Source organism: Typopeltis vanoorti, chromosome 5 (assembly GCF_054136105.1).
Source record: "Typopeltis vanoorti isolate ZY-2024b chromosome 5, IOZ_Tvanoo_1.0, whole genome shotgun sequence".
In the NCBI taxonomy this organism is placed as follows: domain Eukaryota; kingdom Metazoa; phylum Arthropoda; class Arachnida; order Uropygi; family Thelyphonidae; genus Typopeltis; species Typopeltis vanoorti.
Genome location: NC_143553.1, coordinates 157,055,983 through 157,071,528, shown reverse-complemented (window position 1 = coordinate 157,071,528; position 15,546 = coordinate 157,055,983).

Below are 15,546 nucleotides of genomic sequence, written 5' to 3'. Positions count from 1 at the left end.
ACACACACACACACACACAATAAATTGAAATGTACTGATGCGTCGCTGAACTGGAAGCCTGAGCGAATATATTGTATTTCATTAAGTTTGTATGGTATTTGGGGTGCGGGTTTCTTGTTCGTAGTATGTCCTTAGAGCTCTTTTCAGGCTATTGTAGTTTGTAAGGTTTCTGTATTCAAAAGGTAATTTGTTTATCATGTCTGGGATGTAGAAGTTTCGCGTGGCTTTTCCGTAGTGATTATTGTATTTATATGTGATATAATTAGTAGTCTGAGGTCTTGTTATACGGTATGTATTTCTAACTGTCCTGTAGTTGGCATCGAAATAATGTTTTAGCAAGGCTGCATAGTGACATAAATGTTTTGCTGTCAGTATTTTGTGTTCTGCCATTGCAATGTTTATAAGTTCGTGATTTTCTCTTTGTTCCCAAGAGATCAGTTTTGTCATTTTGCACTGCAGCGACATTAATCTATGTAATTTGTAGGGTGCACAGAAAGCATACGTTGTTATAGCGTATCTTAGTATATTTTGGCGTAGTGCTTTGTATATTAGTGTTTTTAGGCGTATGGGAACTATGTCTTTTAATCTGTAGAGTTTGAGACTTATTGTTCGGAGTTTGTTGTGTAGATGTTTTATATGGCTATTCCAGTTCATATCTGCATCGAAGTAAACTCCAAGGTATCGTATTGTTTCAACCTGAGTGATTGTAGTGGTTTTGCTGTTCTGTGTGTTTTTTGTGTTGGAAAGTGGATGTTGAATGGTTATATATTTGTTATCAACTGGTCGAGTCAGTGGATTTCTGAATATCATTAATTTTGTCTTTTCTGAGTTTAGTGTATGGAGTTTTTCGTGAGCCAGTCTATGATCAGATTTATATCATGTTGCATATTTGTTTGGGCTATGCTTGCGTTATTATGGATGGATATTACTGATGTATCGTCTGCGTACTGGAATATCTTACTTATGAGTGGTAACTGATTAATATCGTGCGTGTAAATGTTGAATAGAATTGGGAAGAGTACAGCTCCCTGTGGCACCTCACAGGTTACTGGTAGCTCTCTCCTTCGGTTTGATCCGATACGTGTGATATGCTTTCTATTTTGGAGGTAGTTTGCAAACCACCTGTGAAGAGACCCGTCTATTCCAACATGCCTCAGCTTTTCTAACAAGGTTTGATGTGTGAGTGTATCGAATGCTTTGGTTAGATCTATAAAGACTACCATGACAATTTTGTTTTTGTCTAAGGCGGTATTAATTACGTCTGTAAAGTCTTCCAAGAGAGATGTTGTTCCCTTATTTTTCTGAAAACCATATTGTGTTTTGGGGATAATATGAAAGATCTCAGTGTATGCTGTGAGTTTCTTCATATGATCCGCTCCATAATTTGATTGAAAATTGGTAATGTTGCTATGGGTCTGTAATTGCTGATTAAATTTCTTTTTCCTTGTTTGTATATGGGTGTAATTATGACGGTCTTTAGCATACTTGGTATCTGTCCTGTTTTAAATATTTTATTTATTAGTTTTAGTAGGATAGGACTTAAACTAGTTGCATGTTGCTTTATATCTTTAGGTCTGATACCATCTATTCCTGGGCCTTTGTTTGGTTTGATTTGATGTATTGCTGAGAGAAGTTCTGCTTCTTTTATGGTTGGGAACCATAATGTCTGTTTTGATTGCGGTCCAAGTGGAGGGTCTCGTTTTGTGATTGGGGGATTATTTCTGTGAAGTTTTTGGATGGAGTCTGCAAAGTATTGGTTAAAGTCATTTGCTAGTTGTTGGATAGGTTTTGCGTCTTTCATGAAGCTGTGTTTTATGGTTTCAGAGGCAGTGGCGTTGGGAACAGAATCTAGCATCTCATTAATCAGATGCCAGGTTTGTTTCATGTTGTTTTGTGCGGAGGTTAGTTTGTCTCTGTAGTAGCTTCTTTTTGCATTTCCGATTTGTGTTGTAAGGCGATTCCTTGTTATCTTATATTCAGTTTTTAAAGTTGTGTTATTTGGATATCGCTTTAATTCTTTCCATAAAGCGTCCTTTCTGTGTATTTCTAGGATTAAGTTTTGTGTTATCCAAGGATTTTGTGTTGTTTTTGATCGAATTCGGACTTTCTTTGTAGCTTTCTTGTATATTTCTTGCAGTGTGAGTTTAATGTTGTTGTATAAGATATCTGCTGAATCTGATGCCAGGTGTTCCCAGTCTGTTTTTCTTATTTCGTGGTTGACTATTTCTTCGTCTATTATTGTTTTCTGTCGTTTTTCTTCTGTGGGACATTGCATGGGTATTGTCTTGGTGTGCAGGTTTAGAGCGGTGAAGTAATGCTGTGCTACTTTGCACTTTATGACTGATGCAGTGTAACAATTTGGTGATGCTCGGACGTTTATATGGTCTAGACAGGAGGCAGTGATAATATTTCCGAATATTTCTTCTCTAGTACATAATGTTATTGTTGGTATTAGATTGTACATGGATAGTGTCTAGGTTTTTGTCTAGGATAGTGTATAGTTCTGGTTTTCATTTGCAATATTAATGTTTATGTCGCCAATTATCGTTAGGTGTTCGGTTGAGCATATTTCTTGGCTTGAAAGCCAGAAATTGAGTTCGTGTAAGAATTTTATCATGTTTAGGTTTGGTGGCCTGTAAATAGCATTTAGTATTATGGAATGCTGTGTATTCGTGGTATTAATGATTTCGAGGCAGAGGGTTTCAGCATGCCTAAAATGATAGGCCATTTCTTTTGCTATTACTTTTTGTTTCATAAATATTAGTATTCCACCCCCTCTTCTTGTTTGGCGGCATGATCTATGTTGTTGGAAGCCTGGAATTTGGAAAGCAGTCGCTTCGTCATTAGTTATGGACACTTCTGTAACAATTAATATATCAATAATATCAGTGTAATTCCTCAGATAAGCCTGTAATAATAACCAATGTTTTCGGATGCTTTTGATGTTAATAGGCAAGATTGAGAGACCTTTCGCTTGTACTGTGTTTTGTTTCCATGCATCAAGAGATTCGAAAGTACAATTACTAATGTATTCTGGTGTAATTACATCTATCTGATGGTTCACATTCATTTTTGTTGTGTTGAGATCGTCTTATTGAACTAAATTAGAGTCGTTTGTTTCACTCTGGCAACCTGTCTATATCTTCAGAGCTTTTTATTTGTATAGACTTTGAAGTCTGTGACTTTCTCAAGAATATTTTGCCGTCTTTGATCCATAAAAATTGATACTTTTTTTCTGTTTTTTCCTTTCTTGCTTGGTACAAAAGATTCTGATTGAAAGGTGTTAAATACTCAGAGAGAAAGATTGGCGTATTGTCTTGCGATGCATTTAAATCCTTGACGAATGGTTTTTTCAGTGTGCTGAAATTAATAATAATAATAATAATAATAATAATAATAATAATAATAATAATAATAATAATAATAATTTATTTATTATTTATTTATTTTTTTATTGATTGCTAAAATATTTATACATACAATAAATATCTTGTGTGACATTGAATCTTATAATTTTACAGAGTTCAGCACGAAGTGCTGCAATTCCTACATTGGATTTCAATTAAAAATTTTAATAATACTTTTTTGCCTTTATATTATGTATTTACAACGCATGTTCTTCTAATATTAACAACGAAGATTATACAGAAATTTTTTGTATACTTTTTTATTTTTTTATTTTATTTTTATTTTTTAATTTGAGAAAGAATGATTATACATACAAATTTCTGCATTTGCTTATTGGATTATTTGTAGATGAGTGAGGCAATTTAAACCAACCTAATTCGAAGCTTGGGTTAGCTTTTATGAAGAGAGTGGGATTTAGCCTTCACTATTTGTGTTGTTGCTACTGTTTATGCATGGGATGTAGGCATTGGATGCTAGTGATTTGTGATGTGCATATTAGTGTTAATGGTTTCATAACTTTGTTGGTACATTTTCCAGAGTTCGTTTTTTAATGTTCTGTAGTTATCTACGTGTTTTAGCTTTCTTGGTAGGTTGTTGAGTTGCGTGGGTATCTGATGTGATACCAACGCAACGTGGGTATTTCAAAAAAAAACCGTATGAGTTGTTGAAGGGTGTGGGGATGTGGAGAGTTGTTGTAGGTCGTGTTATACGATATGTGTCTCTGTTGTTTCGATAGATGATGTTGAAGTAATTCCTTGTTAATTTCATGTAGTGTTTCGGGTTTTTAATGCACAGAATTCTGTGTATCGCCATGTGCTTATCGGATATTGGTTGTTGCGTGTAAGGTGTCCAGATCACTGTTCACACGATTTTCCTGTGTAGTGTTTCTAATTTTGTTAGGTGGCTGTTTGATGTATTTGTATAGACTGTTATTCCGTATCTGAGTAGGGATTCGCAGATACCGTGATATAGGATTTTTTTTTTATGTTGGGTGGAATAATATCTTTAACTTGGAAGAGTTTTGCTGCGATGATCCGGAGTTTGGTGTGTAGGCATTCTATATGTTTTGTCCATTTAAGGTGGGAATCTATATAGAGACCTAGGTATTTTGCGTGTGTTACAGGTTTGATTTCTGAACATTGGCCGGTATTTTTGTTGTTAATGCAGCGGTATGTGTGACAATGTATCGATAGTGATGCGGGGCGTATGATTCTTGGGCTGTGTATTATCAACATCTGTGTTTTGGTGCCGTTGATAAGAATTGCGTTTTGGTGGAAGTATGTTGTGATTTTGTTTAGGTCTTGTTGTGCTTTGCAGAGAGCTGTCAATGTTTGTGTAGATTGCCAATAGTGCAGTGTCATCTGCGTATTGAAATATTTGATTTCTTATGGATATGTTATGAACAACGTTAATGTATATGTTGAATACAGTGGGTGATAATAATAATAATAATAATAATAATAATAATAATAATAATAATAATAATAATAATAATAATAATAATAATAATTTTTTATAATAATAATAATAATAATAATAATAATAATAATAATAATAATAATTTTTTTTTTTTTTTTTTTTTTTTTTTTTTTACATTTCATTATGTCTCAGTATAAGTTACATACAATAATAATATTTACTGGGGGGGGGGTGGGGGGGGGGGGGGGTGGGGGGGGGGGGGGGTGGGGGGGGGGGGGGGTGGGGGGGGGGGGGGGTGGGGGGGGGGGGGGGTGGGGGGGGGGGGGGGTGGGGGGGGGGGGGGGTGGGGGGGGGGGGGGGTGGGGGGGGGGGGGGGTGGGGGGGGGGGGGGGTGGGGGGGGGGGGGGGTGGGGGGGGGGGGGGGTGGGGGGGGGGGGGGGTGGGGGGGGGGGGGGGTGGGGGGGGGGGGGGGTGGGGGGGGGGGGGGGTGGGGGGGGGGGGGGGTGGGGGGGGGGGGGGGTGGGGGGGGGGGGGGGTGGGGGGGGGGGGGGGTGGGGGGGGGGGGGGGTGGGGGGGGGGGGGGGTGGGGGGGGGGGGGGGTGGGGGGGGGGGGGGGTGGGGGGGGGGGGGGGTGGGGGGGGGGGGGGGTGGGGGGGGGGGGGGGTGGGGGGGGGGGGGGGTGGGGGGGGGGGGGGGTGGGGGGGGGGGGGGGTGGGGGGGGAATAACTGATCGCATGTTGTTTGGTAAGCGTAATTCTAATACTTAATAGTATTTTTTTTCCATAAGAATAATCATAGGGTATATATTAGAGTATCAACATGGACACATTAGCGAATTTTATGTCTAATGTGTATGTGTTTGTGTGTGTGTGTGCTTGTGTGTGTTTAAGGACAGGTTTTTTAAGTATATAATTAATTATTCAGAAAAACTCGAAACACGAGAGCCATCACGACTTTCTCTAAGAATTCCCACACTTTAACAGGAAAGAAATACCCAAAATGTATTGGAAATTATTACAACCATCTATAGAAGAAAAAAAACTGTATTTTTGTGTGCCATGGAATATAGTTAAATTAAATTATCATTCCAAACTCAATAACAACAAACATTCGCGTCACGAATCCTAATGTTATCTTGATCTTGATCTTGTTAGAAGTGTCCCACCAATCATGATACGTTTACTTAACCACTAAAATCATCCTTCCCATTCAAAACAATAACGTCACTTATTTACAACTAACAACAAATATTCACGTCACATTTCCTTATCTTATCTTGATCTTGATCTTGTTTAAAGTGTCCCACCAATCACGACATGATTTCTTATCCACTAATATCATCCTTTCCATTCAAAACAACAACGTCACTTATTTACAAATAACAAATGACGACATTTATTTACAAATAACAAATGATGTCACTTATCTACATCTGAAAACAACACACACCCACAACACGAATCCTTATCTCTACCATATATATATATATATATATATATATATATATATATATATATAATATATCACTCCTACAATTATACACTCAGCAATGCCTTCTATATTCAAGCCTTGGATATAGAAGGCTATTCCCTTCGTGAAAGAGCTAAAAGGCTGTCCTAAAGTCAATCTACAGTGGTCCGGATGCTGTCGAAAATAAACGAAACCGGATCTGCTGAAAAGAAAAAGGGGACAGGAAGAAAGCCACTATCTAAACCAGGGTTTCTGAAACTTTTTCTACGACGGAACACTTCACAAATCCTGAAATGTTCACGGAACACTTTGGTTATTTTGTAATGTATTAATTAATAATTAGTCGGTAATTTAGCTTATTTTATTGTTAATTAATAATTGATAATGAATTATCAATGATTTATAATTAATAATGAATTATCAATGATTTATAATTAATAATGAATTATCAATGATTTATAATTAATAATGAATTATCAATGATTTATAATTAATAATTAATTATCAATTAATTAAAGATCAATTAAGCCATCATTAAATTAATTTGTGCTGATTTTCATCGACATATCCCATTCTGATCACCAAAAATTTATAATATTATTATAAGTACTTACAAATGAATATAGACTTTTTCTCCTGTGTGCTGGTGGTTTTGCAGGGTAGGTAATATATAAATAATAAATAAAACAAATGAGTAAATCTAAGCGTTAAGAAAAAGCAATCATTTATTGTCAAATTTTAATTAGTAAAAACAAACATAAAAATAGTAAAACACGTATATTGCAAATTAAGTTCTTAATGACTCCGATGTTTTTGGGTCTTTGAATTACAAATTCGTTTGATATCAGGCCCAATATTAGAAAATTGAATTCTCATATTTGGTGTAGCATTGAGTCTCTTCCTGGGCTTTGATTTGATTGCAGCATAATATGAAAATCCTGCCTCGCATTAATATATGTCGTTGTAAAAGGAAGTAAAACAAGAATAGCTAGTTTTGAAACGCTGGAGCACTCTTGTGTTAAATTTGTCCAGAAATCATTTATTGCCAGCTCCTTGTATTTTTGTTTTAAATCAGAGTTACTAATTAAGTCAATTAGATTTTCATAATCACTTGCGCTGAAGCTTGCTGGCTTACCTGTCACTGTAAATGGATTCAGAACCCAAGAATTGTCCTCACTGGATTTTGTAAAATATTGCAAAAGGCTTGATTGCAAGTCATTCAAATGTTCTAAAATTACGTTAGATACTTCTTCATTTACTATAGAATTTATTTCAGTCAAAAATTCATGCAAAGTGGAAAAACAATCAAAATTATTCTGTTCAACTGTAGAAATCCAGAATTGCAACTTCCTATCAAAAGATGCAATTTTATCTCTTGTATTAAAAATTGTAATATTCTTTCCTTGTAATGATAAGTTAATTTCATTGCACTTTGTAAAAATATCTGCCAGATCCGCAACTTTTCAAGCATGAAGAATTTCTTAATAATTCAATAAAATGTTGTCCTAAATTGTGTGGCATCAATAAGACAATTAACTCACTACGAAGTTAAAATAAGCCTTAATAATGCTTTTCCTCTGGATAGCCATCTCACTTCAGTATGTAATAAAGGTGCGTTATGTGCACTACCCATTTCATCGCACAAAAGTTTAAATAATCTGGATTGAAGTGGTCGAGATTTTACATAGTTGATCATTTTTACGGCTTCATCCAAAATACTTTTTAAATATGTAGGAAATCTTTTGATTACTAGTACTTGTCTATGCAAAACAATGACTTTTGGTGGCTCTTTTAGCTACTTGCAGGATACGTGTTACAACTCCCTTCATCTTTCCTACCATTGCTTGAGCATCATCTGTACAAATATCAATACACTTCTCCCAACCGATTTCCTGTTTTGTAATATAATTTTTAATACAGTTGAATATATCTTCTCCGGTAGTTTTTTCTTGTCGATATTCGCACATGAGTAAATCTTCTTCAATACTTTTATCAAATATGTAACGAACAAACACTAGTAGTGAGTCCTGCGACATCTGTAGATTCATCCATTTGCAATGAATATTCACTGCAAAGTCCAAGTCGATGAATTAGCTCTTTTTCTATGTCAGCAGAAAGATCTTTGATGCGGCATGAAACAGTATCATTTGATAATTGTACTGCATCAATTTTTTTAGCAACCTGCTCGTTTAACATGCATGATACAATGTCTTTCACACAAGGCTTGATGAGCGTCTCGCCAATTGTATGAGCTTCACCATGAAGTGCAATGCGGTAACTCAGGCGAAAAGACGCCTCTGTTGCATTTTCAGTTGTAGCAATTGTAGCCATTTGAAGTTTAGATTTTTCTTACGAGTCACGTCGTCTCTTAAAAAAATGTATATCTTTTCCTTTGTAATAAGTGTGTTTCATTTCGAAGTGCCTACGAAGTTTAGCTGGAGCCAAAGAACTGTTTACTAGTATTTTATTACATAAAACACAAAATGCATCAGGATCATGTGTATTGCCAATACACGTAAATCCATAATTTAAATAACTTTCATAGTACTTCCGTTTTGGTCTGTTTCTTAGATGACTCTTGTTCTTTAATATTAGCTTTTGAATAAAATACAGTTTGCAATTGCATATCTTCTCCAATCATACGAGTAAATGTGTCAGCAGAAGTACTTGCTCCTCCTTGTGTTAAAGTTCCTGTCTTTAAACAAGAATCCATGGATATTTTTTCAATAATATTCAAATTCCAATATTTGTCAGAGCTATCATAAAAACAAATAGAATTGTGTTGTAAAGGTAACTTTAGTATGAAAAACAATAAGATTATAAATAAGAAATGTCGAATAATATAAAAGTAAATGCATAATGCAAAATGGTAAAAAAAGACTGCAACACACTAAAGTAAATGTGAATTGTAACAATACTTGTAAGAAAAGTACTAAACCGTATCAAATAATATAAAAGCAATTAATGAGAATGATTTGATAAAATATTTAGTAACAAAAATTAAACAGTTCAAAATAAATCAGATATTAATTATAAAATTAGTTGAAAGAGTAAGAAGAATTTTTTTTAAAAGCAGCCTCGCCTACTCCCTATATAGGAATAAAAAGGCGTTAGCTGATTTCTTTTTTCCTGAGGGCCCAGTCCCAATAAATTTAATCGTAAATGTCTTTCCGAAAATGTTTCAAGTTCCTATATTAACATAAGCATTAATAATTAATTATGGCATAATCATAAAGAGTATTAGTAGACTTACAGTATGTATACGGTGTGGCATGTTGACAAAAATAAATTACATTTAAATGTAATTTATTACATTTAAATTAGTTATCATTCACTGGACTAATGAAATCTTGTAGCAAAGATCATTAAATCAATTTGTGCTGATTTTCATTGACATGTCCCATTCTGATCACCAAATATATTTACAGGGTGTCCCCAAATTCACGCAAGATTTAAATTTAGCGCCATTTGTGCGGTAAAGTGTTGCCAACGAGAGAAAAAAGACAGCGTGACAGCTGAACAGTTCAGGGTTATTAAAAATGACCACACACACAGCGAAGAGAGTTCGTTGAATGGATTATGGAACAACAATAAGTGGATGCTTATTTTTCGAACAAAATCATCTTCAGCGATGAGGCTCATTTTCATCTTGATGGCTTCGTTAATCGACAAAATTATCGCATTTGGGGTTCAGAAAATCTACGAGTGATTGTTTAGAAACAAATGCATCCACAACGTGTCACTGTTTGGTGCGGATTTTGGGCTGGAGGCATCATCGGTCCATTCTTCTTCGAACATGCGGCTGGTAAGGCAATAACAGTTAATGGTGCTCGCTATCGCGACATGATAATCCAGTTTTTTGTGCCTAAATTGCAAGATATGGATGTGGACGACATGTGGTTTCAACAAGAGGGTGCCACATGCCCTACAGCCCGAGAAACAATTCAATTACTGCACGAGTCATTTCCTGGTCGTGTAATTTCCCGTTTTGGTGATCAGAATTGGCCGCCCAGATCATGTGACTTAATGCCGACTTTTTTCTTTGGGTTTTTTTGAAGTCTAAGGTTTATGCCAACAAGCACACGACCACCCTCGCCTTGAAGGAGGAAATTGAGCGCTGTATCAACGAAATTCAGCTACATTTATGCAAAACGGCCATGGAAAATTTCGACAAAAGAGTGCGTATGTGCCAGCAAAGCCGTGGAGGCCATTTACCCGCTATGCTAGTCCATGCATAACCCTATACTGTATACTTTAATGAATCAATAAGAAATTACAATTTTTAATTAAACACTTGTGTTTTCTATCAAAATTACTTCTTGCGTGAATTTTGGGACACCCTGTATAATATTATTATAAGTACTTGCGAATGAATGCAGACTTTTTCTCCTGTGTGCTGGTAGTTTTCCCTCCTTTTGTACATCCTGGAGATCTTTGTAGGCTTGAAGTGGATGACTCACTATCTGTTCCGTCACAAATACCTTCAATAAGAAATTTCTTAATACCAAAATTAAACAAAGTCCCTTGTCTCTTATTCATATTAGATTTTAACTCTGTATTCCTATTACTTTTAAAAAAATCACGGCACTCCGGTTTCAGAACAAGCAATTACATACTGCAATACGAACTTGCGAAGAAAGTGTTCAGTATTATTAGATCTGAGAACTAGATACAGACTATCTTGATTTTCAATTTCAGTGGAAAAATTTTCGCACATTGTTGTAAACGGCTTGCAGGCAATTTTTATGATCGGTCATAAACAACAGCATTCCCTTTCCCGATTGTTGAAAGATTTCAATGTGTAAAAATTAATGATAATTCATGAATATTTCCATGTTTAAAAATATGCTGTTTTTTCACAGACTTTTGCTACACAGATGTCATTTCCTTCATTTTTGAGAACAGAGGATATGCCACCAATTGTTGTAATGGGCTTGCAGGCAATTTTTATGACCCGGCATAAACAGCATCATTCCCTTTCCCGAATGTTGAAAGGTTTCGATGTGTGAAAATTAACGATACACAGATGTTATTATCTCTGGGTCTGAGCTTTACGACATATTCACGAATATTATTCTCCTCAGAATATTTTTACTATAAAATATTTATTCATGAAAAATGCTTCTTCTTCTTCAAATGTCATCTCCTAGAAGGAGGTTGGCAACCATATCACGGAACCTTTTTCTTTCTTTTGCTGCTCTGAAACATTTATGGTAATTCAAGCCAGTCCAGTCCTTTATGTCTTCAAACCACATTCTCCTTGGTCTTCCTCTTCCTCTTTTTCCATCCAGTTTCCCTTCTAAAATTAATTTCTGAATCTTGTCTAATTAGATGTCCAAAATATTTAAGTTTTCTCTCTTTAATTATTTTCATTAATATTCTTTTGTTTTCATTTTGCTTTCTTTAAATCATCTTCGTTTTTCATTTTCTCTGTCCATGGGATTTTCATCATTCTTCTGATGGCCCACATTTCGAAAGCTTCTAATTTTTTCTCTGCTTCTTTATTTAGAGTCCAAGTTTCACTGTTGTAGAGAAGGCTTGACCAGATACAGCATTTTATTAATCCTTTTCTTGTGTCTATATTAATGTCTCTGGATGTTAGAACAGTTTTCATATCAGTAAAGGCTTTTCTTGCTATCTCTATTCTTCTTTTTATTTCTTTAAGGGAATTTCCTCTGTCTGTAAACATTTGTCCAAAATATATAAAAGACTGAACTGTTCAATTTTCTTTTTGTTAACAGTTATGTTCAGTTTCTTATTTATTTCTTTTGATATAATCATGCACTTTGTTTTCTTTAGGTTAATAATTAGTCCCATGTCTAAGCTTCTGTTGTAAATTTCTCTGATTAAGTTTTGAAGATCATCTTCAGATTCAGCTATAAGAACTGTGTCATCTGCATACCTAAAGTTACATCCGACTTTCACACCCTTCAGTTCTGAAATATTTTTAAAAACGTGTTCACCATATATATTGTACAGGAAGGGTGATAAGAGACATCCTTGCCTTACTCCTTTTTTGATTTGAAAGTTGTCAGAATATGCATTTTTATGTCTTATTGAGGCCATTTGATTCCAGTATATATTTGTACTTATACGTAGATCTTTTCCTTTTAACCCATTATTCTGTAGGATATGTATTAAAAGCTTGTGATCTACTGAATCAAATGCTTTGGTGTAATAAATAAAACAAAGAAATATGCTTTTCTTTTCAAATTGAAGATTCCTTCTCTTGTATCTTTGTCTTTTTGAAAACCTGATTGAATGTCATCTATTTCTACTGACAAACTGCCTTTTATTCTTTCTAGGATTATTCTCAGTAGTAATTTTGTAACATGGCTTGTTAAACTTATTAGTCTATATTCTGTATATTCAAAAGTTCTTGGAATTTTGGGAATAATGACAAAGATGGATTTCCTTAGATTATCAGGGATGTATCATGTATCATAGATGTTATTAAAAATAACCTTTAGGTCATTAAGTGTGTTTTCATTTACATTGTTTAACAATTCAATAGGGATCTGATCAGGACCTGGTGTTTTCATTTGACTTAGAGCGTATTATATTTTTTCATATGTAATTGGTTCACCATCCATATTTTGTATATCTGGTGCGTTTGTTGGATCAGAGTCAAACAGTTCTTTTACATATTCTTTCCATATTTTTATGATATCTTGTTTCTCTAGTAGCATTTTTCCATTTTGATCTTTTATACAAGGATTATGGTTGAAAATTTTATTTTTATTTGTCAGGGCTTGGATTGATTTATGCATTGATTTTACTATTGTGTTTCTTGTCCAGTTCCTCTATTTCTTTACATTTTTCATTTAGCCACTTGTCTTTAGCCTTTCTACATTCATTTTTTATAATTTTACTATACTGTTGTGTACTTTTCTTTTTTCGTCTTTCATTCATAAGTTCTAGTATTGATTCAGTCATCCAGGGATTTTTCTTATTGTATTTCATTTTTGGGATAACCTCGTTAGCTGTCTTATATCTTGCACTTCTAAAATTTGAAGGTTTCAAGTTCGTCTGTGTTACAAAGTATATTTTCTTCTGTTTTATATCCTAATTTCTTCTATAATTTCTGAGTTAAACACCATTATGTTGTCAGGTATATTCAGAGTTGTGAAGTCAAGTCTTTCAGTATGATTGTTTTTAGAAATGTTTTTTAGTTTAATTTTTAACGTGGACACAACGTAGTTATGGTCTGAACCTATATCAGCACCTGGGTATGTTTTCATGTTGGTTATATTATTTTTGTATCTATTATTTATCATTATGAAATCTATTTGGTTTCTTATAGAGTTATCTGGGTTTGTCCAAGTATACAGTCTGCGCTTTGGATGTTGAAAGAAAGTATTCAGTATGCGCAAGTTGTTTTGAATGCAGAATTGTATCAATCTCTCACCTCTTTCATTTCTGTCGCCTAGTCCAAATTTTCCAACAAATGGATTTTCTTCCCCTTCTCCAACCTTTACATTCAACTCACCCATCACTATGAGTATCTCATTTGATTTTACATATTCTATAGATTTTTGTAAGTTATTATAAAACTCTTTTATTTCTTCATCATTATGAGTCATCATAGGAGCATAAACCTGGATAATTATTATTTTAAAAGACTTTGCAGATAATTTAATAAGTATTATTCTTTTGTTTATGGGCTACAGCCCCATTACACATTTAAAGATATCTTTCTTAATCATGAAACCAACTCCATATTCATGCTTCTCTTCACCAGAATATTCAAATGTAAAGCCATCTTTTTCTAGTTTTCCCATGTTAGGCCATCTTGTTTCACTAATTCCCATCACATCAACTTTAAGTCTTTATTTTCTGTATAAGGTTGTCAAAATTCCCTAGTTTATATAATGTTCTCACGTTCCAAGTTCCATTTTCAAGACTCTGTTTCTTGTTTTCAAACGAGGAATATTAGATGTCAACCTTCCTTTCGGATTTAAGATGACATCATCATGGAGTGCACTTGCAGCGCTTGTTTTAATCACAGTTTCAGTGTCTTCTTCTCTGTAACTATTTACAGCTTGGGACGTTGCAGAGGTTCCAACTTCCAAAGCATAGCTTGTAAAATATTTCCGTTTCTCCATGGACAACTATAGAATAGAGGATAGTAATATGGTGTGGCCTCGATCTCTTCCACGTCTGCAGTAGCCAGCTAAAGCCAGCTAACTTGGCTCACTCTGTCAGCCATTGATTTTTATTCAGAATCTTCTGCCTACCAGTTGTTTCACATTGCTGTTGATATATGAATTCTTCCGCCAATGGTGAAACAGCAGATGTCATTGCAGTCCGAACATCTCCCACGCTGGCCACATAACGTCTTGGGAGATGCACGTTATAGCTTTCTGCCAGCTCTTTGCTCAGCATCAACTTTGCCACGGCTCATTACGACACCATTCAAATGTAAAGCCGGGGGATCCACGTGGAGGCATGATACTAAGACTTCCTGGGTATGGCCCTCCGTACTTAATTGAAATATTGGCACTGCCATCTATATCAGTTCCATCAGGGTTTTTGACCGTGTCGTAGGTTGCCAGCCCACCATGGAAATCCATCCCAGACTCAACTGTGCTCAACATGCTACAAGCATGACTGATGGCTAGTCAGCCAAGATCCTAGTAGGAGAACACGGCTAATTCCGCTCCCTGCTTGGAAAACTAATATGCTTAGAAAACTAAAATTACAAATTCCAGAACTTCTAGCGGACACCTATTTACCTTCCGCGGAACACTAGTGTTCCGTTGAGAAACCCTGGTCTAAACCATGTCGGTATTGAGTTGTAAAGCGCGGCTCTGCGTCAAAAATCGCCGTGCCTCGTCCGGATAACTGAAATGGGACTGGGAAGAACAAATTGGAGTTGTGGAAAGCTTGTAACTGTCAGAAGAAGACTCACTCGACAGAGACTGATAGCCAGGCTCCATAAAAATAACACCTTAAACAAAAAACAAATGAGATGCTGGTTAAATCGGTGCAAAGCGCATGCGAAAACGACCTCTGATCAGGGAAAATACTAATTTTTTCTGAGTAGAAAAGGTTTAACCTGCAGGGCACCGATGACATTTTCGAACTCTCTATCTCTAGATAGGGAGTTGGAACATGAATAGATATATCGAATGACTGATAGAGAGTTCGAAACTGATCAGGAGAAAACTTTATCCCTGACTGCCTGGAGTTAACACTCAAATTCTCAGCCTTTCAGATGATCTGGAGCTGGATGACTCATGTTGTTGG